Source organism: Bufo bufo, chromosome 6 (assembly GCF_905171765.1).
Source record: "Bufo bufo chromosome 6, aBufBuf1.1, whole genome shotgun sequence".
NCBI classification, from domain to species: domain Eukaryota; kingdom Metazoa; phylum Chordata; class Amphibia; order Anura; family Bufonidae; genus Bufo; species Bufo bufo.
The window spans coordinates 161,778,970-161,801,009 of record NC_053394.1 but is presented as its reverse complement, the minus strand read 5'-3'; the positions used below and the strand labels follow the sequence as shown (position 1 = coordinate 161,801,009).

Here is a 22,040-nt window from a genome sequence, read left to right as displayed (position 1 = left end):
AAATCAATAACTGTGAAGTTTACTAAAAATACTAAAAATAAAAAACATCATACAGATTACTAGCTGAGCTGATAATTTTAAATTGTGAGTGGTATGTTAAGCATTTTAACAATTGATATAATAAATGTTACGTTTTATTTCAAACATATTATCACACGTGTCAATTTAGAGACAGCCACTGATCCTAGAGATCAATTGAAAAATTCAAAAATTTGTGTCTCAACACGCTGTGAAGGATCACGCAAAAAGTAATAGTATTGTCTGGGGGAAAACCCCAAAGTTTTTGATCCACTCTGATGGGTATCCCAATTTAGAGAGAGAGGTAAATCAACCATTACCAAAGTATGGCAAGTTTTTTGTCTAATCAGCCTACTACACAACAATATCTGGCAGAAGCCAACAAGGTTTTTTCCACTGAAAATCTCCCAGTTAACTCCCTGGATATAAATTTGGCCTTTAAAGGACTAAATAAAACCTATAAACAATATATCAGATCCATATGGGAAGTAACGAGTTTAGAAACATACCTGCAGCAGAAAATTGTGTATAGAGGCATCAGAATACACATTACACCAAATTCTCATCAGGAAGATCCGGAATTTTTGAAGGGTTGGGAAGCACTTCTCACTGAAAGTTCCCTGCGCATGCAGGCTTACCTATTAGAATATGAAAAAAGAGTATTACATCAAGTAGCAGTGCAATTGGAAAAAGAAATGAATGAAATTCAAACATTCCGTTCCCATATAGATTTTTCTAATCAGGAGAGTAAATTGCAGAAAAATATAGAATATTTACAGAGTGAAGTAAAAGAAAGGAAACATCGTAAATATAACAGAGATAAGAGAGATTTTGAAACCGGGAAAATATATGTTAAAAACACACAAACAGAGTACCGGAGTAACTATATCAGTAGCAGATCACAATATACTGATCTGTCAGAATCGGAGACATCAGAATCAGAGAGCGTAAATTTCCATCAAAAATCAGGTAATAGACGAAGAGGAGGGAGGAATAGATATCAATATTCCCAAAGAAGACCTAAATACAACTCGAGTGAAAACATAAGATGCACTACAACAACAAATGCGAATCCAGGAGCACCACTAAGTGGGGGGGATGGACAGCCATCATGTCAATTATTGCCATCCTATTCACAACCCTCACAATTACCAACTGGGGGACCCACCGGTACTACAACTCAAACAATAATGCCACATTTTTTAGTCCCGGGCATACAACTAAGAGACAGGGACAAGTGGGGATCCCGACAGGGAACCTAACTTTAACACATAAAAAAAACATGCAAATAATAAATCTTACCACTACAGTATTAACCCATGAACATCTAACCCTTTTAAAAAAGGGATTATCTTTCACACCTACACCATATTATGACTCTTTTAGTTGGATTAAAGATATAAACTTATTTGCTAGGAAACTTGCCCTGCATAAGGAACATCAAAGTATAGAAAGTGATCCCAACAGACAAACGGAAAAAGAAATCAGAGCAATATGTATATTGGAAGAATTACAACGGGAACACAGAGGTGAAATCATCTCACCGAGTGCACCATACAGCACGTTGGGTCCCCAATCGAAATACACACCACCTTTTACAAAGTATGGCAAGATACAATCATTTGTAGATGTAGTAACGAGAGACATACAAAAAATAAAAACCAGGAAAGAGGATGTGGGAACAAATCTCACTAGATCAGAAAAAGATGCCCTGGATTACCTTATGAATGCAAAAATTCTAGAAATAAAACCCTTAGATAAGGGTGGAAATATCGTACTCCTTACAAAAGAATATTATCATAAGATGGTAATGACCCTCTTAAATGACAAAGAGACATACAAACTACTGAAAGAAAACCCCACAGAATCCTTTAAGAGAGCTGAAAAATATCTTGGAAGTAGCAAAGGGAAGAGATCTGATTACAAAAGATGAATTTCAAGTTCAATTTCACCCCAGACCCACTATAGCAACATTTTATGCAATCCCCAAAATACACAAAAATCGTGACCCTATACCGGGGAGACCTATAGTGTCAGGAAACCAGAACCTTTGTGAGGGAATTAGTAAGTATATAGATCAGATGATCTCCCCTTTTGTGACAAGACTCTCTTCTTATCTGAAGGATACCAAAGATGTATTAACTAAACTCCAAGATATTCAAGTAAGCAGTACAACCATGATTGCCAGCCTTGATGTAGAGGCACTGTATACGAGTATCAAGCATGACCTGGGGCTTGAGGCCATTAAATATTATTTACAGAGTAAAGGAACACAATACCACGAGCACAACAAATTTGTTTTATCCATACTTCACTTTCTCCTAACACACAATTATTTCATTTTTGATAATAAATATTATTTACAGACCACTGGGACGGCAATGGGGACGATTTGTGCCCCAAATTTCGCAAACTTATTTTTAGGGTGGTGGGAAGAAAGGATAGTCTTCACAGATGATTATAATGATTTCACAAAGCACATTTTATTTTGGGGTCGCTTTATAGACGACGTCTTAATTTTATGGGAAGGCACAGAAGCACAATTCAATAATTTTGTTATGAAACTTAATGACAACATAGTAGGCCTTAAGTTCACAGCGGAAATAGACAGTAACAGACTAAACTTTTTAGATCTTACGATTGTCTTGGGCAATAGTGGAAGTATTGATACAATGATACATAGGAAACCTACCTCTACAAATAATTTGCTCTATTGGGACAGTCACCATCCAACCTCCCTTAAAAAAGGCATTCCAGTTGGACAGTACCTCCGTGCCCGGAGAAACTGTTCCACTGATGAAGCATTTGAAGATGAGTGTAAACTCCTATATGACAGATTCACAGAGAGAGGGTACCCCAAAAAAACACTACATAGAGCATACAATAAAGCCCAAAAAAGCAATAGGACTGCATTGCTCTCTGAGGTAAAAAATCAACGACAAAATCAAAAAATTGTACGATGCATAGGTAATTTTGATAGCCAATATAATAAAATCCGAAATATATTGAGTAAACATTGGCACATATTGCTTGCAGATGAGGAAATTAAAGGAATTCTTCCCCTCCACCCTGCCATCACATTCAGAAGGGGACCCAACTTAAGAGAAAAACTAGTGCACAGCCATTACACTCCAGAAAAAACATCAGTCAAACAAACTTGGCTCAGCACCACAGGTTTCTACCCGTGTGGTGGGTGCACTTTCTGTGCTAAAATGCCCCCAAAAAAAGAATTCACTAACCCAGTGGATAATAAAAAATATACAATTAGGGAATACATCAATTGCAAATCCACTGGAGTCATTTACGCAATACAATGTGGGTGTCCTAAGTTATATATAGGTAAAACTATACAAGAATTAAGAAGACGTATATCAAAACATCTAAGTACCATAAATATGGAATCTGATACATCCTTATCAAGACATGTGAAAACAGTTCACCAAGGTAATATCGACACTCTGACAGTATGGGGAATTCAAAAATTAAAGATGGGCCAGCGGATGGGAGATTTGGATAAAAAACTTCAGCAAGAAGAAACGAGATGGATACATCGTCTCAAAAGTCTAGCCCCTCAGGGGCTTAATGAGGGATTCACATTTGTATCCTTTCTCTGAATTGGGAATCCATAGAGGTACTGTATATTATATCCTACTAAATAAATATACTAATGTATTTGTAAAGCAAGTGCTTACACAAAATATAAGTTTATGAATACAAGAAAAATGATAAGTGGGCGAGACCAGTTAGGCTGTAAACCAGGGTATGTTTTATATAATAAACAAACAAATGATCGGCACCTCCAACCTCCTGCCATTAATCTCTAGTCCAGCAGTATAAAAATAAATAAATAAAAATAAAAACAAGTATACTTACCAAAGAGATGTTCGACTGATAGAGGGGACGTCTTGCAGCAAATGCAAATCAAGGGTTACTGAATGGTTAAAAAATAATAAACAGATTTACTAAACCAATATCACATATATTAAAATGATAAATCACACAATAAAACAATAATAATAAAAATTAAAAATAAAAAACAAAAATTAAAATAAATAAAAAATATATATAAAAAAAATAAAAAAATAAAATAAAAAAATAAAAATAAAATAAAAAATAAATAATAAAAAATAATAATAAATATAAAAAAATTATAAAAATTAAATCATGAACAAATAAATAATAAAAACGGTTCTAAAAAATATAAAATATTGAATATAAAAATTAATAAGGTAAAAATTCAGAAAAAGAAAAGAAACCATAATAATTAATGAGTAGGCAAATCAATGAATAGTATAGAAGAAATAGAGAATGTATAGTTAGTAAGTTACTAGGCCCACTATAAGAGCTAATAGTTAGATATATGTCAAAGGTTAGTCATGCACAACTACCAAACAATAACTATTATTGATCCATAATAAAATCATTAAAGACTCATCTTTTATAAATTGCACCAAGCAGTAACCGTTGAAAATAGGAAAAGTAGAGCACTGGTTGAAATAAAGATAAACATCGCATATACAATACGCAATGTCCACCCATATAGCCGCAGACTAGCTAAAAGGGCTAGCGATGTCTGTAATTCCATATCTAATCATCCATTCTTCCTATAGATCATCTAGTTAGGATCAACTTTACAGTCGAAATGAGCTAGAGAAGCCACGCAAGCGCACAGAGGGATATTAGATCCTCGGTCCGGCTCAGCAATGCGAGCGCATAGTTCTAAGTCCTCGAGCATGCACATAAGCCTGCTATCGGACACCAGCGCCGGCGTCGTAACAGGCGCATGCGCAAAGAACAAAATGAGACGAAGGAGCCGATTGGACAAGTGAGAGAGGGGGAGACGAGGTGACTACATTAGTATATCCCTGATAGGCTCCAGATCATTACGGTATAACGAAATGTATCCTTAGTGGATACAAATGAATTACATCATTGGAGGGAGGTTATAAAAGCTCCGGTCACGCCCACCACAGGAACAGTCTGCCCGTTCCCCTGAAGACGCCAAGTTATTTGGCGAAACATGTCGGGGGGCAGTGTCCTGTAAATTATCTGTTTTAAACAGCATCGCTTGTAAATCTCCACAACTATGACCACTAGTTAAGCAGGCAGTCAGGGGACAGTGAGGAGGAGAGCACGCCAGCTACCAGTCAGTAATAGACAGAAGGGAGAGTTAGCCAACTCCTGTGACGGACCACAATAGTGGTATAACAGAGCTGGAGCAGCATAGCACGAGCAAGGGCTGCTAAATATAAAGCAGCCAAAGCAGTGCTTATATATATACTTTTATATTAGACAGCTGGCAGCACCTCCAAGAGGTACCCCAAGACGCAAAAATTCAATAACTGTGAAGTTTACTAAAAATACTAAAAATAAAAAACATCATACAGATTACAAGCTGAGCTGATAATTTTAAATTGTGAGTGGTATGTTAAGCATTTTAACAATTGATATAATAAATGTTACGTTTTATTTCAAACATATTATCACACGTGTCAATTTAGCGACAGCCACTGATCCTAGAGATCAATTGAAAAATTCAAAAATTTGTGTCTCAACACGCTGTGAAGGATCACGCAAAAAGTAATGATAATGTCTGTACAGCACTGCAGAATATGTCAGTGCTGTATGAGTAAAATAAATAAACTGCAAAGTTTTTAAAATCCGAAATAGTGTGAATATGAACGTTTGCTCTGTCAAATTCCACTCCTTAACCCTTTAAGGACCCTGGGATTTTTCATTTTTGCGTTTTCGTTTTTTACTCCTCGCCTTCCCATTATGCTAACTTTTGTATTTTTCCGTTCACATAGCCTTATGAGGGCTTATTTTTTGCAGGAGAAGTTGTACTTTCTAATGGTGCCATTTACGATTGCATACTATGTAGTGGGAAGCAAAAAATAAAATCCAAATGGGGTAAAATTGGGGAAAAACGCAATTCTGATAAAGGTTTACATTTTTTTTTATTACACTGTACACTATGCGGTAAAATTGACCTTTTATCTTCATTCTCTAGATCAGTAATGTTACAACGATATCACAGTTGTATAATTTTTCTTGCATTTAATACTGAATTTTTTTTTAAACCTTTGAGGGAAAAAATAATAATTATCACCATTTTCTGACCTCTATAACTTTTTTGGTATTTATGTGTACTGGGCTGTGTGAGGACTCCTTTTTTGCGGGACGATCTGTTCTTTTCAGTGATACCAATCTTAAGTGTGTGCGACTTTTTGATCACCCTTTATAAAAAAATTATTGGGTAGTTGAAGTGACAAAAAATGCCTAATTGACTCTTTTTATATTTTTTTCCCATTACATCATTTGCCGTATGCCATACATTTTTGAATCCCCATTAAAAGTAATAGGGGGTGGCCACGCTAGCGCGGTGCGCTCTTGCCCAGAGGTAAGACCCACACCTATCTGACATTGGTGGTATTTATAAGTGATATGCCACCAATGTCTCGGATGACACAACCCCTTTAACCCCTTAAGGACACATGACGTACCGGTACGGCATGTTTCCCGAGTCCTTAAGGACACATGACGTACCGGTACATCATGTGTTGTTCCGATCACCGCCGCCCGGTGATCATTGAGCAGGCATCTCGGCTAAATGTGCATCTGTGCTGTGATGTCAGCCGTGTAACCCTTTCCATACCGCGGTCCGTACGGACCGCAGTATGGAAAAGGTTAAAGGGAGTCTGTCAGCACATTTACCCCTTTTTAACAGTTCCCATAGCGCTGTAGCCGCAACACAGATGATTAAAACAGTACCTTTATATGCTTTTGTGGACTTGTAAAACTGCCAAAAATGAACTTTGATGCATATGTAAATGAGGGCTCGCAAGTGCCCAGGGGCGGCGTCCACCACGTTGGTGCCCGGGCAGCTCTGCCTCTTCGGCTCTTATCCCCGCCCAGCCTCTTCCTCTGCCCGCCCATCTGTTTTCTCTCCCCCTCAGCGAGATCCCGCGCCTGTGCGCTGACTTCCTTGCCCGGGGCATGCGCACTGCGATGCCCATTGCTGGCACGGCATCGCAGTAGCTTATGCGCATGCGCCGGCTAACGGATCAAAGATATAAATGTACCTCTGTTGGCTCTCTGTCTGCAGTGACAGCTGCTCGCTCGGCTTTCCTCCTCTTCTCCTGCGCCGATGGACCGCCTCCTTTCTGCAGTTTCTGCGCCGTTAGCCGGCGCATGCGCATAAGCTACTGTGATGCCGTGCCAGTAATGGGCATCGCAGTGCGCATGCCCCGGGCAAGGAAGTCAGCGCGCAGGATCTCGCTGAGGGGGAGAGTGTGCGCTGAGTTATTGTTCCACAATAACTCTTGTGGAACACCTAAAGGGTTAACGACGTTTGTAAAATCAGTTTTGAATACCTTGAGGGGTGTAGTTTCTAGAATGGGGTCATTTTTGGTTGGTTTCTGATAGGAATCTCAACGTCCCACTTGGTACCCCTGGCACCAAACTTCTAGTATCGGCTTGGTTTGAGTCCTTTTCTGACGCCAGGAGAGCGCTTCACTCAGTAGGTAATAAAAGACACAACAGTGATGTACTGAATGAACACTCTGAGGTTTATTTTTAATGCACACAGGTTATATAGAGGGGGCTTTACCCCCTTTATTAGCACATCATCGTAAGTTATGTATTCAACCTATCATATTAACACGTTTCATTCTACAGACAGAAAAAGAGAAACAAAAACGGAACTTCCATATTAGGAATATTGTCCGGGAGTAGTGCCAAAGAGATAAGATTCAGGGTTACAGAGAATAGAAACCTTACAGCAATTAGTTTCACAGCAATCAGAGTTGGTTCCTAACAGAGAAACGAAACTTCAGCAAAAAGCACAATTGGTTTTGACATAAAAAAGAACATGGATTCCTTTCAAATCCCCTCTTAAGAACCTTTAGTGGATCACACTACATGGTTCTTTCCTTTCTTGTCCTTTTTCTCTCTATACGATATTAGGTAATTTTTATACCCATCTGGGCTTCGATCCTCCTGGGGTACAGTAGTCTGATATAATGACATATTAGAGAGCCCTTTTTCTAGCATTCGTCTCACACAAGGAATAACACATAATGCTACTACACCTATTACTACAATTACTATTAGTATGACAATCCCTAGTTGCATGAGACCTTGTTTCCAACTTGTGAACCACCCAATGTATTGATCCCATGGATTATTTATACCTGAGTTCTTTTTCAGTTCTATTGACAGATCTTCAAGCTTTTTTATAGCTATTGTGACCTTACCAGTGGGGCCAGTATTATTTGGTATGTATGTGCAACAGGAGGTTGGATCAGTCAATACTCGGCACACTCCGCCCTTCTCTGCAAGAATCATATCCAACACCATTCGATTCTGGAATGTCATGATCGAGTCTGCTTGTAGTTCTTCTGCTACCCCTAGAAATGCATCTCTGGTATAGTTTACAAACCTTTGCTGATTGTAGTATATGTAATTTATCCAATCCACATTTTTATTCACAGTAATGATGGGAAATATTGATTAAAATCCGGCAGCTACTTGATCTCTAGCTTTGAACTCATCTGGGACCCCTCTTGGAACACCTATTGCATCTATATACACATGGGGATCAAAACTTGAAAGGGGGCTACTTCTTTTGTTTATCTTTAGCACCCCTTTTTCTATAATATCTGATTCGGTAAAAATGTGCATGTTCATTATAACTTTGGCAAGCGCACATTCACCTTTCCAGGCACCTTCCAATCTGGATCTTATTTTTCCATCTCCACAGATCCAGTACACATCTCCTATGGAGTATACTTGGTTCTGAGTGAGGGATATGTTCAGATTGCTGTATTTGTGACAATAACCTTTAGTGAAATTCTGTATATTCCTCCCATGTGTACTCCCTTTGTAACATGTGTAGTTATCTGAACCAATAAGACCTAACCCAAGAGAGGGTCAACAGAACCACCCCATAAATGCACATCCGACAATGAATCAGTATAAAAAGTATATAAAGTTTATTAGACACACCAACAGACACATTAAAAAATTGTATACAATTAGAGCAAAGTGCGGTATGCAATAAATATTATGTAACCAGCACATACAGGTCCACTGAATTGCCCCACCATAGGCACAAATAATGAAAACCAGCATATGAGAATATCAATGTGAAACATGAAGAGAATGTAATATAAGGTGAGACCTCTAAAATACAAACAGACCTGAATATGGTCACAATGGAGGGGCCAAACCTACATGAACAGCTGGTGCAGTGGACCTGGAGAAAATGAGAAAGCGCCCAACGCGTATCGCCGGAGCAATCCGGCTTCCTCAGGGGATTGCTCCGGCGATACGCGTTGGGCGCTTTCTCATTTTCTCCAGGTCCACTGCACCAGCTGTTCATGTAGGTTTGGCCCCTCCATTGTGACCATATTCAGGTCTGTTTGTATTTTAGAGGTCTCACCTTATATTACATTCTCTTCATGTTTCACATTGATATTCTCATATGCTGGTTTTCATTATTTGTGCCTATGGTGGGGCAATTCAGTGGACCTGTATGTGCTGGTTACATAATATTTATTGCATACCGCACTTTGCTCTAATTGTATACAATTTTTTAATGTGTCTGTTGGTGTGTCTAATAAACTTTATATACTTTTTATACTGATTCATTGTCGGATGTGCATTTATGGGGTGGTTCTGTTGACCCTCTCTTGGGTTAGGTCTTATTGGTTCATGCTTGTTTTCACCGCCCCTTGCACTCCGCATATTATTTGGTGTGCCCCCTAACCTTGTTACTTGAATGTGTAGTTATCTGGATATACCTGGATACCTGCCCCTGGGCGAGGATTTTTTAACAAAAGAGGGTATTTTGATTTCCATTCTGTACATGCACTGTGGTTATAAGACATATTATCAAAAAGAGTCAAAAAACATTCTTCAACACTTTTTGGTAACACTAGGGGTACGGTACCTAGGTGTGCTTTGGCAGCACTGCATATGTAACAGTTACTTTTATTCACAGAGGCTGCACTATACTTCATCCACTCCAGCCACAAATTAACATCAGAAAAACCAGTTTCCATGGCCAAAGTATCCTCATATGTGGGATCAGATATGGCCCTTAGGTTTTTTAAAGAAACTATATGTGGGGCTAGTGGGTTTTTGGGGACACCTGTGATGGGTTGGTATTCCTTAGACTTATACATATCTCTAAGTTTGAACATTTGTGTTACCCGGGAAGTCTCAGCTCCCCACATTTTATGGAAGTACCATCCCAGTACATAATCTCCTTTATCATATTTACCAGGGTTTTCTATTGTCAATACAATTTTCATTTCCGCTGACCTTTTTTTGCAATAATTCAATGAGGAGGTGTCCACATAACACGTCCCTCTCTCAAGGAGTGTCATTCTAGTCAAAAGGGACTTAGAATCTTTATCCCTCCTTTTGAGGGCGCTTTCTGGTTTATATCCCCATTCTGTCCCTGTATTCCATCCCACTGATCCCCAGTATCCACAACCTTTTCCCCAGTATGAGTCTGTTACACATATATAGGCCTGTCCTTCTACATAGTTGTTGGAACAGTAGTTATAATATGAACATGTTTTCAATATATCACAAAGACAAAAGGTGTAGGTAGCTACGTGAGTGTTTGATGAATTATACCAAAAGGTGATTACGCCGCCCTTGCTAGTTGCGGCTACTTCTCCCATACTGCTAATTGGTAAAATCAACAAGATTATTGAAGCAATCTTAGTCAGTACATTCAACCATTTTCCAGAAAAGAGTGAGGAGCTCATCATGTTTAAGGTCAGGGCTGTCTGCCCCCGTTAGTACCTCTGGGCCTTGTTGGAGGTCAGGGCTGTCTGCCCCCGTTAGTACCTCTTGTCCTTCTTCAAGGCCAAGGCTGTCTGCCTCCGTTCCTGCCTCCTCTCTTGTTCTCACAAGCTTCACTCGGGTGGCGTGGATCCAAGTTGGAGACTGTTCAGTCAGTACAGCTGTTCTGGTCACTGCAACCACGGTAGTGGGTGGGCCATATACGAAATCACCTTGGGATTTTCCTTTCTTCAGTGTTTTGATCACTACCTCATCCCCCACCCTGTATGGGTGGGTGGGTTCCTGTGGAAGAGAGGGAGACTTACAAGCAACTTTTTCCTCAGTTTTATTAAGTACCTGTATCAATTTGGTGACACATTCTTCCCTTATTAAATCAAGGTCCCCTTCCTGCACTATCATTGGGCGTCTTGCCCAGGGGGTGGGGAAAGGCCTTCCCATGAGTATCTGTAAGGATTCTCAATGCTGTTATATCCTACCCCCTCTTTGCAGACTAATCCTGTCTTAGGATTTTTCTGCAATACTGGATAACACCAGTCTTGCTGTTCCTGTTCAGTGGCATACCACTGAAGATTAATAAGCATTTGTGACATCTCAGGGGTTGGAGGTGCCGGACATGGCATTTCCCAATGGTTACACGGACCTGTGGGGTTGCATTTGGCCACTCGTTTCGCCACCTTATCTGCCAGCGCATTGCCCTGTGAGACATGATCCTTACCATCTGCTGCCGTGAATCCTCTCCTCTGTCAAATCATACCATGGTCCCACACTACCCCATATGCGTATCTACTATCAGTATAGATGGTGACAGGTCTGTCAGTATGTAGAATACATGCTCTAGTGAGTGCAATGAGCTCAGCTGCCTGCTGTGTTGAGTGTGGATGCCCTTGAGTAGGCCTACAACATCATGTGTAGTGTGCAAAAATGGTGTAACGTCACATTGTGAAAGGAGTTGCCAACTCTACCATCATAGCACAGGCTGCAAGAGAACACAGACCTTGAACAGGGGTGGGCATTACCTTTGAGAAAAATACACAAGGACGCAACTTGCCTCCATGTTCTTGTGTCAGTACACCCGCCATGGTTTTACAATTTTGTCGTGCAAACATGTGGAAGGGCAGTTTGTAGTCAGGGAGGCCCAATCCTGGACTTGACATTAATGAACATTTCAGATAATCAAATGCATTGTACATTTCTGAAGACCATCTTATTAAATCAGGTTTGTCCTGTAGTGTTGCCTCAAGATATTGTCATAGTAGGAACAGTCTGGGATCCATTGTCTGCAGTAGTTTATCATTCCAAGAAAGGATAGCATTTCCTTCTTGGAGAGCGGGGTGACCAAGCCCGCTACAGACTTAACTCTCCCTGGACTGATCCTCCTTTCCCCCTTTGTGAGGACAAACCCCAAGTATTCGACTTGCTGTTTACACCATTGCATTTTCCCTAATGACACTTTGTGTCCACATTCAAACAACCATTGTAACAGTGATATACCATCCTCAATGTTGGCCTCCACTGACATACTGCACAACAGTAAATCATCCACGTATTGCAACAACACGGAACCTTGGGGGGGGGGGGTACCATGGTTCTAACGTGACTTGGAGGACTATGCTGTACACTACAGGTGAATCAGCATATCCCTGGGGTCTGCCCCAGGTCAGTTGACATCTGTCAAAGGAAAAAGCAAAAATTAGTCTGGTTATCTTATCAACTAGGATAGAAAAGAATGCATTTTTCAGATCTATCACACTGAACCAAACAGCGTCTGCTGGAATGGCAGATAGTAATTAAGTGATGTCAGGTACAACAGGGGCTATAGGCACAATGATGTTGTTGATGGCCCTTAAATCCTGTACAAAGCGGGTAGTACCATCTGCCTTTGTCACTGGATTTACAGGCGTGCTGTAGGGTGAAATCACCTCTTCCAGGATTCCCTTTTGTAGGAATTATTTTATCATTGGCCTAAGTCCATCGAGTTTCTCTTTTGGCAGTAGGTATTGTTTCTGGAACACTGAAATGACACCTGGTTTTACAGTAGCTTTGTAAGGTGTGCAATCTATGAATCCCGTGTAATATTAATTTGAAGACCATAACGCAGGGTTAATGTCGTTAAGTTCTGGGTGGTTCTGTATGTTTGCAAGAATCAGTGGCACAGGTGTAGAGATTGGAATGAGATCTGAGTGTACTCTTATGCCCTGATTTTTGGCTGACACTTGTAAGTCAAGCTTAATGAACAAATCTTTATTTAACACACTTGAGGTTGCACTGCTATCTACCATGAATCCTACTCTGAGTCATCTAAGTCCACCCCTTTTAGTCGGACGCTGTGGTCCACCTTCTGTCTGTCATTAGTGTCCCAGTTGTCCATGAGGACAGAGCTCTGATGTGAAGCACAACACTTAACATGTAACACATAACTTCAAACATTGAAACAAACAGATCTGACAATACAGACATGAACACACAAAGGGCCCATAAGAAACTTTTCATTGACTTCGATAAAAAAAAATGTACAGCTTGATCAATGCTGTTGGCACCAATAAAAACCAAAAACTTCCAAGAAAAATAAAATAAAATTCTCAATGCGCATATTATATGAAAACAAATATCGTACTTCATACACATTCATATACATTTTCATGTACTCATCTTCACAAAACAGCTCATAACCACGCCCTTACACATAAAAACTGAATTGCACACACAGCTCTGCTAAAAGAATCCATTAGGGCTCTTTCACACTTTCAAAGCCACACCCATTCACATTCCACTGAATCATTTGTCTTCCAACCTAATCACACAATTGTCTTTGTTTCATCCCAAAACAGCACAGAAAAACACAGCTTTCCTGGAAACAGATAGCCACACCACACCCAGAATTGCTGATAGTATATCTCGCTGTTGTGCTGTTTTCCAATGTTTTCTGATCTTCACTCTGTGATTAATCAACTCTTATAAGAAGACAATATACATGTTATAATCATACAGTCATTTTGTTAAACCCAAATCATTTTATATGTCAGGTGTTCTTAGTTAATGTTGTACATATATAATAATTCTTGTTAAAAGCTGGATTCTCACATCACACTGCTGGGGAAAGAAAATTATTGAACAATTTTTTGTCTTCTATAATAATATTACACATATAACATCACTTACTCTGCAGGATTCCCTACCCCTTTGTATCATGTAATCCATATCCTAGGATGGGTCATGGTCAAAATGTGGCCATGCTTCTTTGTCTCCCAGACAAAGACCCTTTATCATGTCCATGTAGTACGGGCTATTATCTCCGTCCCTGGGAAAGGGGCTAGCAGCTTGCATGAACTCAGTCCATCCAGCTAAGTTATCCACCCATGGGTTAACTAGGAAGTAATTTGTGGGACTACACCGTGCAACATAAACTTTGCATGTTTCTCCCATCTCTGGTTTGGGATAATTTGTTTTAGAACCTTGTGACCCCATTCCGTCTGATATTTTAATGATGCTACTTTCCTAGGACTGGCTGTACTGAACCTATAAGGCTCCGAGAAATTAATCCTGTCAACTAGGCAAAGGACTCAGGTCTGATCACAAAATATCAGAGAGTTTCATCAAACATATAATTTGTTGCTTTGGTCTGCCACTTGTGTTCACCTATCCCCGGGTTAATGGATTGCTCCTAGCCGGGGGTGGGGCGTATTGCAGACCTCCGCAACACAGTAAAACAACAATGCAATGTCCTTAAAAACTCTATGCAAATAGTGAACTTTAGTCCGTACACTTACCACCCGGACATCAGTATCCTTATCTCAACTCTAATAATCTTATACTTTAAAACCGCTTTAAAAGAGTCAAACCAAGCTCCATCCTTGTCTCCCTGAGACAATATTATGTAGTGCGCACTATATTTTCTCTGAGTGATCCTCACGGCGGACTCCCGGAGTCCCCGGGTCACTCCCCCAGACTCCCGGAGTCTGTTCCCTGTATCCCTGATACAGTAATTATACTAGAAGTTGTAGGTTCTACTTACTAGATCGAGACGTGGTCGTCGGATTGTCCAGAGGACAATAACAGATGCCTTTCTTACCGAACCCGAGGATGACATTCTCGACACCGGACAAGAGCCCCCAAACTGATAGGAATCTCAACGTCCCACTTGGTACCCCTGGCACCAAACTTCTAGTATCGGCTTGGTTTGAGTCATTTTCTGACGTCAGGAGAGCGCTTCACTCAGTAGGTAATAAAAGACACAACAGTGATGTACTGAATGAACACTCTGAGGTTTATTTTTAATGCATACAGGTTATATAGAGGGGGCTTTACCCCCTTTATTAGCATATCATCGTAAGTTATGTATTCAACCTATCATATTAACACGTTTCATTCTACAGACAGAAAAAGAGAAACAAAAACGGAACTTCCATATTAGGAGTATTGTCCGGGAGTAGTGCCAAAGAGATAAAATTCAGGGTTACAGAGAATAGAAACCTTACAGCAATTAGTTTCACAGCAATCAGAGTTAGTTCCTAACAGAGAAACGAAACTTCAGCAAAAAGCACAATTGGTTTTGACATAAAAAAGAACATGGATTCCTTTCAGCCACTGTCAGATATTTAGGCCCCGGCACCCAGACAGAGGAGAGAGGTCCCATAGCAGAGAATCAGGCTTCATGTCACACACCATTGGAACAGGCCAGTTTATGATATTTAGGCCCCTGGCACACAGACGGAGGAGAGGTTCATTCAATATAATGGTAAAATTAAAAAAAGAGGATTGAATGAAGAAGTGCCCTGGAGTACAAGAATATATGGTTAAGGGGAGGTAGTTATAAATGTCTAATCTGCACAAGGGATGGACAGGTCCTGTGGGATCCATGCCTGGTTCATTTTTATGAACGTCAGCTTGTCCACATTGGCTGTGGACAGGCGGCTGCGTTTGTCTGTAATGACGCCCCCTGCCGTGCTGAATACACGTTCAGACAAAACGCTGGCCGCCGGGCAGTCCAGCACCTCCAAGGCATAAAAGGCTAGCTCTGGCCACGTGGACAATTTGGAGACCCAGAAGTTGAATGGGGCCGAACCATCAGTCAGTACGTGGAGGGGTGTGCACACGTACTGTTCCACCATGTTAGTGAAATGTTGCCTCCTGCTAACACGTTCCGTATCAGGTGGTGGTGCAGTTAGCTGTGGCGTGGTGACAAAACTTTTCCACATCTCTGCCATGCTAACCCTGCCCTCAGAGGAGCTGGCCGTGACACAGCTGCGTTGGTGACCTCTTGCTCCTCCTCTGCCTTCGCCTTGGGCTTCCATTTGGGAATGCTCTCAGTAGCGCGTCTACCAACGTGCGCTTGTACTCGCGCATCTTCCTATCACGCTCCAGTGCAGGAAGTAAGGTGGGCACATTGTCTTTGTACTGGGGATCCAGCAGGGTGGCAACCCAGTAGTCCGCACACGTTAAAATGTGGGCAACTCTGCTGTCGTTGCGCAGGCACTGCAGCATGTAGTCGCTCATGTGTGCCAGGCTGCCCAGAGGTAAGGACAAGCTGTCCTCTGTGGGAGGCGTATCGTCATCGTCCTCCGTTTCCCCCCAGCCACGCACCAGTGATGGGCCCAAGCTGCGAACATGCTTCATCCTCATCCTCCTTCACCTCCTCCTCATCCTCGTCCTCCTCGTCCTCCAGTAGTGGGCCCTGGCTGGCCACATTTGTACCTGTCCTCTGCTGTTGCAAAAAACCTCCCTCTGAGTCACTTCTAAGAGACTGGCCTGAAAGTGCTAAAAATGACCCCTCTTCGTCTTCCTCCTGGGCCACCTCCTCTTCCATCATCGCCCTAAGTGTTTTCTCAAGGAGACATAGAAGTGGTATTGTAACGCTGATAACGGCGTCATCGCCACTGGCCATGTTGGTGGAGTACTCGAAACAGCGCAACAGGGCACACAGGTCTCGCATGGAGGCCCAGTCATTGGTGGTGAAGTGGTGCTGTTCCGCAGTGCGACTGACCCGTGCGTGCTGCAGCTGAAACTCTACTATGGCCTGCTGCTGCTCGCACAGTCTGTCCAGCATGTGCAAGGTGGAGTTCCACCTGGTGGGCACGTCGCATATGAGGCGGTGAGCGGGAAGGCCGAAGTTACGCTGTAGCGCAGACAGGCGAGGAGCGGCAGGATGTGAACGCCGGAAGCGCGCACAGACGGCCCGCACTTTATGCAGCAGCTCTGACATGTACCACTAAATTCAGCACATGCGCCAGGCAAGGGATGTGCGTCAAACCGGCTAGTCCCAGAGCTGCGACGAGATTTCGCCCATTATCGCACACCACCAGGCCAGGCTTGAGGCTCACCGGCAGCAACCACTCGTCGGTCTGTTGTTCAATACCCCGCCACAACTCCTGCGCGGTGTGGGGCCTGTCCCCCAAACATATGAGTTTCAAAATGGCCTGCTGACGTTTACCCCGGGCTGTGCTGAAGTTGGTGGTGAAGGTGTGTGGCTGACTGGATGAGCAGGTGGAAGAAGAGGAGGAGGAAGCCGAGGAGGAGGAGGAGGCTACAGGAGGAAAAGAATGTTGCCCTGCGATCCTTGGCGGCGGAAGGACGTGTGCCAAAGAACTCTCCGCCTGGGGCCCAGCTGCCACTACATTTACCCAGTGTGCAGTTAGGGAGATATAGCGTCCCTGGCTGTGCTTACTGGTCCACGTATCTGTGGTTAGGTGGACCTTGCCACAGATGGCGTTGCGCAGTGCACACTTGATTTTATCGGATACTTGGTTGTGCAGGGAAGGCACAGCTCTCTTGGAGAAGTAGTGGCGGCTGGGAACAACATACTGTGGGACAGCAAGCAACATGAGCTGTTTGAAGCTGTCTGTGTCCACCAGCCTGAATGACAGCATTTCATAGGCCAGTAGTTTAGAAATGCTGGCATTCAGGGCCAGGGATCGAGGGTGGCTAGGTGGGAATTTACGCTTTTTCTCAAATGTTTGTGAGTTGGAGAGCTTAACGCTGCCGTGTGACAGGGTGGAGATGCTTGGTGACGGAGGTGGTGGTGTTGGTGGTACATCCTCTGTTTGCTGGGCGGCAGGTGCCAACGTTCCTCCCGAGGCGGAGGAAGAGGCCGAGGCAGCAGCAGAAGAGGTAGCAGGGGGAGCCTGAGTGAGTTCCTTGTTTTTAAGGTGTTTACTCCACTGCAGTTCATGCTTTGCATGCAGATGCCTGGTCATGCAGGTTGTGCTAAGGTTCAGAATGTTAATGCCTCACTTCAGGCTCTGATGGCACAGCGTGCAAACCACTCGGGTCTTGTCGTCAGCACATTGTTTGAAGAACTGCCACGCCAGGGAACTCCTTGACGCTGCCTTTGGGGTGCTAGGTCCCTGGTGACGGTGGCCAGTAGCAGGTGAAGTCTCTTGGCGGCGGGTGTTCTGCTTTTGCCCCCTGCTCCCTCTTTTGCTACGCTGTTGGCTCGGTCTCACCACTGCCTCTTCCTCTAAACTCTGAAAGTCAGTGGCACGACCTTCATTCCATGTGGGGTCTATGACCTCATCGTCCCCTGCATCGTCTTCCACCCAGTCTTCCTCCCTGACCTACTGTTCAGTCTGCACACTGCAGAAAGACGCAGCAGTTGGCACCTGTGTTTCATCATCATAGACATGCTAAGGTGGTATTCCCATGTCCTCATCATCAGGAAACATAAGTGGTTGTGCGTCAGTGCATTCTATGTCTTCCACCGCTGGGGAAGGGCTAGGTGGATGCCCTTGGGAAACCCTGCCAGCAGAGTCTTCAAACAGCATAAGAGACTGCTGCATAACTTGAGGCTCAGACAGTTTCCCTGATATGCATGGGGGTGATGTGACAGACTGATGGGCTTGGTTTTCAGGAGCCATCTGTGCGCTTTCTGCAAAAGACTGGGTGGGAGATAATGTGAACGTGCTGGATCCACTGTCGGCCACCCAATTGACTAATGCCTGTATCTGCTCAGGCCTTACCATCCTTAGAACAGCATTGGGCCCCACCAAATATCGCTGTAAATTCTGGCAGGTACTGGGACCTGAGGTAGTTGGTTCACTAGGACGTGTGACTGTGGCAGAACGGCCATGTCCTCTCCCAGCACCAGAGGGTCCACTAACACCACCACGACCATGTCCACGTCCGCGTCCCTTACTAGATGTTTTCCTCATTGTTACCGTTCACCACAAAAGGAAAAAAATTATTTGGCCCAATGTATTGAATTCAAATTCAGGCCTTTTTTTACAGGCACCTAGCACTATCTGGCTATCTACTTATGTACCGTATTACACTAATACAGGCACAGCAGTAACCACAGATTTAGGGGAATATCAATTGTAGGCCTAGTATTTAGGCCCTGGATGAAAGGTATCCTTTTACGGACAGAATTACACTTGGAGATGCACAGTAGCGTGTGAAAAAATATATAGGATTATGCTTTGAGCACTTGTATTTTAACACTTATTGTAATATACACTTTAACAGAAAGAAATACACTTGGAGATGCACAGTAGCGTGTGAAGTTATTGAGGATGACTATGAAGCACTTCAGCACTTGAATTTACACCTTGAGTGTAATATACCCTTTTACGGACAGAAATACACTATGAGATGCACAATAGTGCGTGCAAATTTAAAGGCAAATTTTGCAAATTTTTTCACGGACAGGAAACACGGATCACGGACGCGGATGAAAAACGGTGCATTTTCCAATTTTTCCACGGACCCATTGAAAGTCATGACACCTGGATATGAGCCTTGAATCAAGCCAGCAAAGGGACCAATATAGAAAATCACAATACATTAGTAAGTGCCTTTCATTAATTTTGTTTACGTGATATATGAAATTTGTCATATTGAATTAAAAAACTTGAAAACAGACTATTTTTTCTTTTTCCCCCTTTAACCCCTTATGGACCGGGCTAATTTTCAACTTAAGGACCAGGCCATTTTTTGCAAATCTGACCAGTGTCACTTTATGTGTGAATAACTTTAAAACGCTTTTACTTATCCAGGCCATTCTGAGATAGTTTTTTCATCACATATTGTACTTCATGACACTGGTAAAATGTAGTGAAAAAAAAAATATTTATACAAATAATCCAAATTTACCAAAAATTTTGAAAAATTTCCTAATTTCCAATTTACAAATTTCAATTTCTCTACTTCTATAATACATAGTAATACCTCCAAAATAGTTATTCATTTACAATTCCCATATGTCTACTTTATGTTTGGATCATTTTGGGAATTCTATTTTATTTTTTGGGGACATTACAACATTTCTAAAACCCACTTTTTCAGGAACAGTTCAGGTCTGAAGTCACTTTGTGAGGCTTACTGAGTAAATAAACCACCCAAAAATGACCCAATTTTACAAACTACACCCCTCAAGGTATTCAAAACTGATTTTTACAAACTTTGTTAACCCTTTAGATTTTCCATTTGAATCAATTTTTTCCAGTTACAAAGCAAGGGTTAACAGCCAAATAAAACTCAATATTTATGGCCCTGATTCTGTAGTTTACAGAAACACCCCATATGTGGTCGTAAACTGTTGTACGGGCCCACGGCAGGGCGCAGAAGGAAAGGAATGACATATGGTTTTTGGAAGGCAGATTTTGCTGGACTGGTTTTTTGACACCATGTCCCAGTTGAAGCCCCCCTGATGCACCCCTAGAGTAGAAACTCCAAAAAAGTGACCCCATTTTGGAAACTACGGAATAGGGTGGCAGTTATGTTGGTACTATTTTAGGGTAAATATGATTTTTGGTTGCTCTATATTACACTTTTTGTGAGGCAAGGTAACAAGAAATAGCTGCTTTGGCATGGTTTTTATTTTTTGTTATTTACAACATTCATCTGACAGGTTAGATCATGTGGTATTTTTATAGAGCAGGTTATTACGAACGCGGCAATACCTAATATGTCTACTTTTTTTTTATTTATGTACGTCTTACACAATTATTTCATTTATGAAACAAAAAAAATCATGTTTTAGTGTCTCCATAGTCCGAGAGCCATATATTTTTCAGTTTTTGGTCGATAATCTTGAGTAGGGCATGATTTTTGCGGGATGAGATGACAGTTTTATTGGCATTATTTTGGGGTGCGTATGACTTTTTGATCGCTTGCTATTACACTTTTTGTGATTGAAGGTGACAAAAAATGGCTTTTTTTACACACTTTTTTTTTTTTACAGAATTCACCTGAGGGGTTATTTTTATAGAGCAGGGTATTACGGACGCAGCGATACCTAATATGTGTAGTGCATTTTATTTTTTCATTTTTAATCAGTGATAAAAGTGTTTTTTTTTATTTTTACTTTTTTCACTTTTTTTTTTTACCCAGACCCACTTGGTTCTTGAAGATCCAGTGGGTCTGGACCACGGCATGGAAGGGGTTAAACGGCTGACATCACAGCACAGATGTCAGCCGTTTCATGCAGAGTGTCAGAGTGTCGTTTGGCCATCCTGGAAATTCAAAAATTTAGATCATTTTGACGTTTCAGATCAGAAACTTCCGAAAGCGCTGCAAACCGCAGGTCTGTATTGACCTGCGGTTTGCATCGATCGCCGATATGGAGGGGGGGGGGAGGTCACAGAAACCCCCTTGGCATTGTCCCAGGGTGCCTGCTGATTGATTTCAGAAGGCATCCAGTTCCGATCACCGCCCGCCGCGCGGCAGTGATCGGAAATACACAGGGCGTACAGGTACGCCCTGTGTCCGTAAGAGGTTAAGTCCCATTTCAATTTCAGTCATTTTTATATAGGGGATACACAGTGGCGTTGTGAGGAGGGTGCGGGCCGCACCGGGTGACACCAGTCTGATGGGGTGTCACGCAGCGGACCCAAGTTCCCAACACAACTAGCACCCGCCCCCTTGTACTTGTGTCGCTGATCTGATCCTCTACTTGCTGGCTGCGTGGGCATGAGTTCAGTCACTACGGCGCGCAATCCCGCGAGACCCGTAACCTCCCGCGGTGGGTCTCACAGGATCAAGCACCGCAGGACGGGATAGCGCGCCGAAGACACTGAACTTAACTGAACTCATGCTCGCGCAGCCAGCAAGTACAGACTGTACAGGATCAGTGACACAAGTGCGGGGAAGGGGGGGGACTACATAATGGAGGGCAGTCTGGGGGCAAATTTACTTAGTGTGGGGGGCAAATTACTTAGTGGGGAGCAGTGTGGCGGGCAAACTACATAATGGAGGGCAGTGTGGGGGCAAAT

At 42.3% G+C, this 22,040-nt stretch overlaps 1 long non-coding RNA gene across 1 annotated transcript; it reads right to left on the bottom strand.

The window, feature by feature from the left end:
* Positions 1–6,050: 6,050 nt before the first annotated feature.
* On the bottom strand, positions 6,051–12,260 carry LOC121003089. The gene is made up of 3 exons (XR_005779416.1): positions 12,251–12,260; positions 8,455–8,458; positions 6,051–6,297 (listed from the first exon to the last, which is right to left on the bottom strand). It is a non-coding gene; the product is annotated as an uncharacterized LOC121003089 (long non-coding RNA).
* Between the last annotated feature and the right edge of the window lie 9,780 nt (positions 12,261–22,040).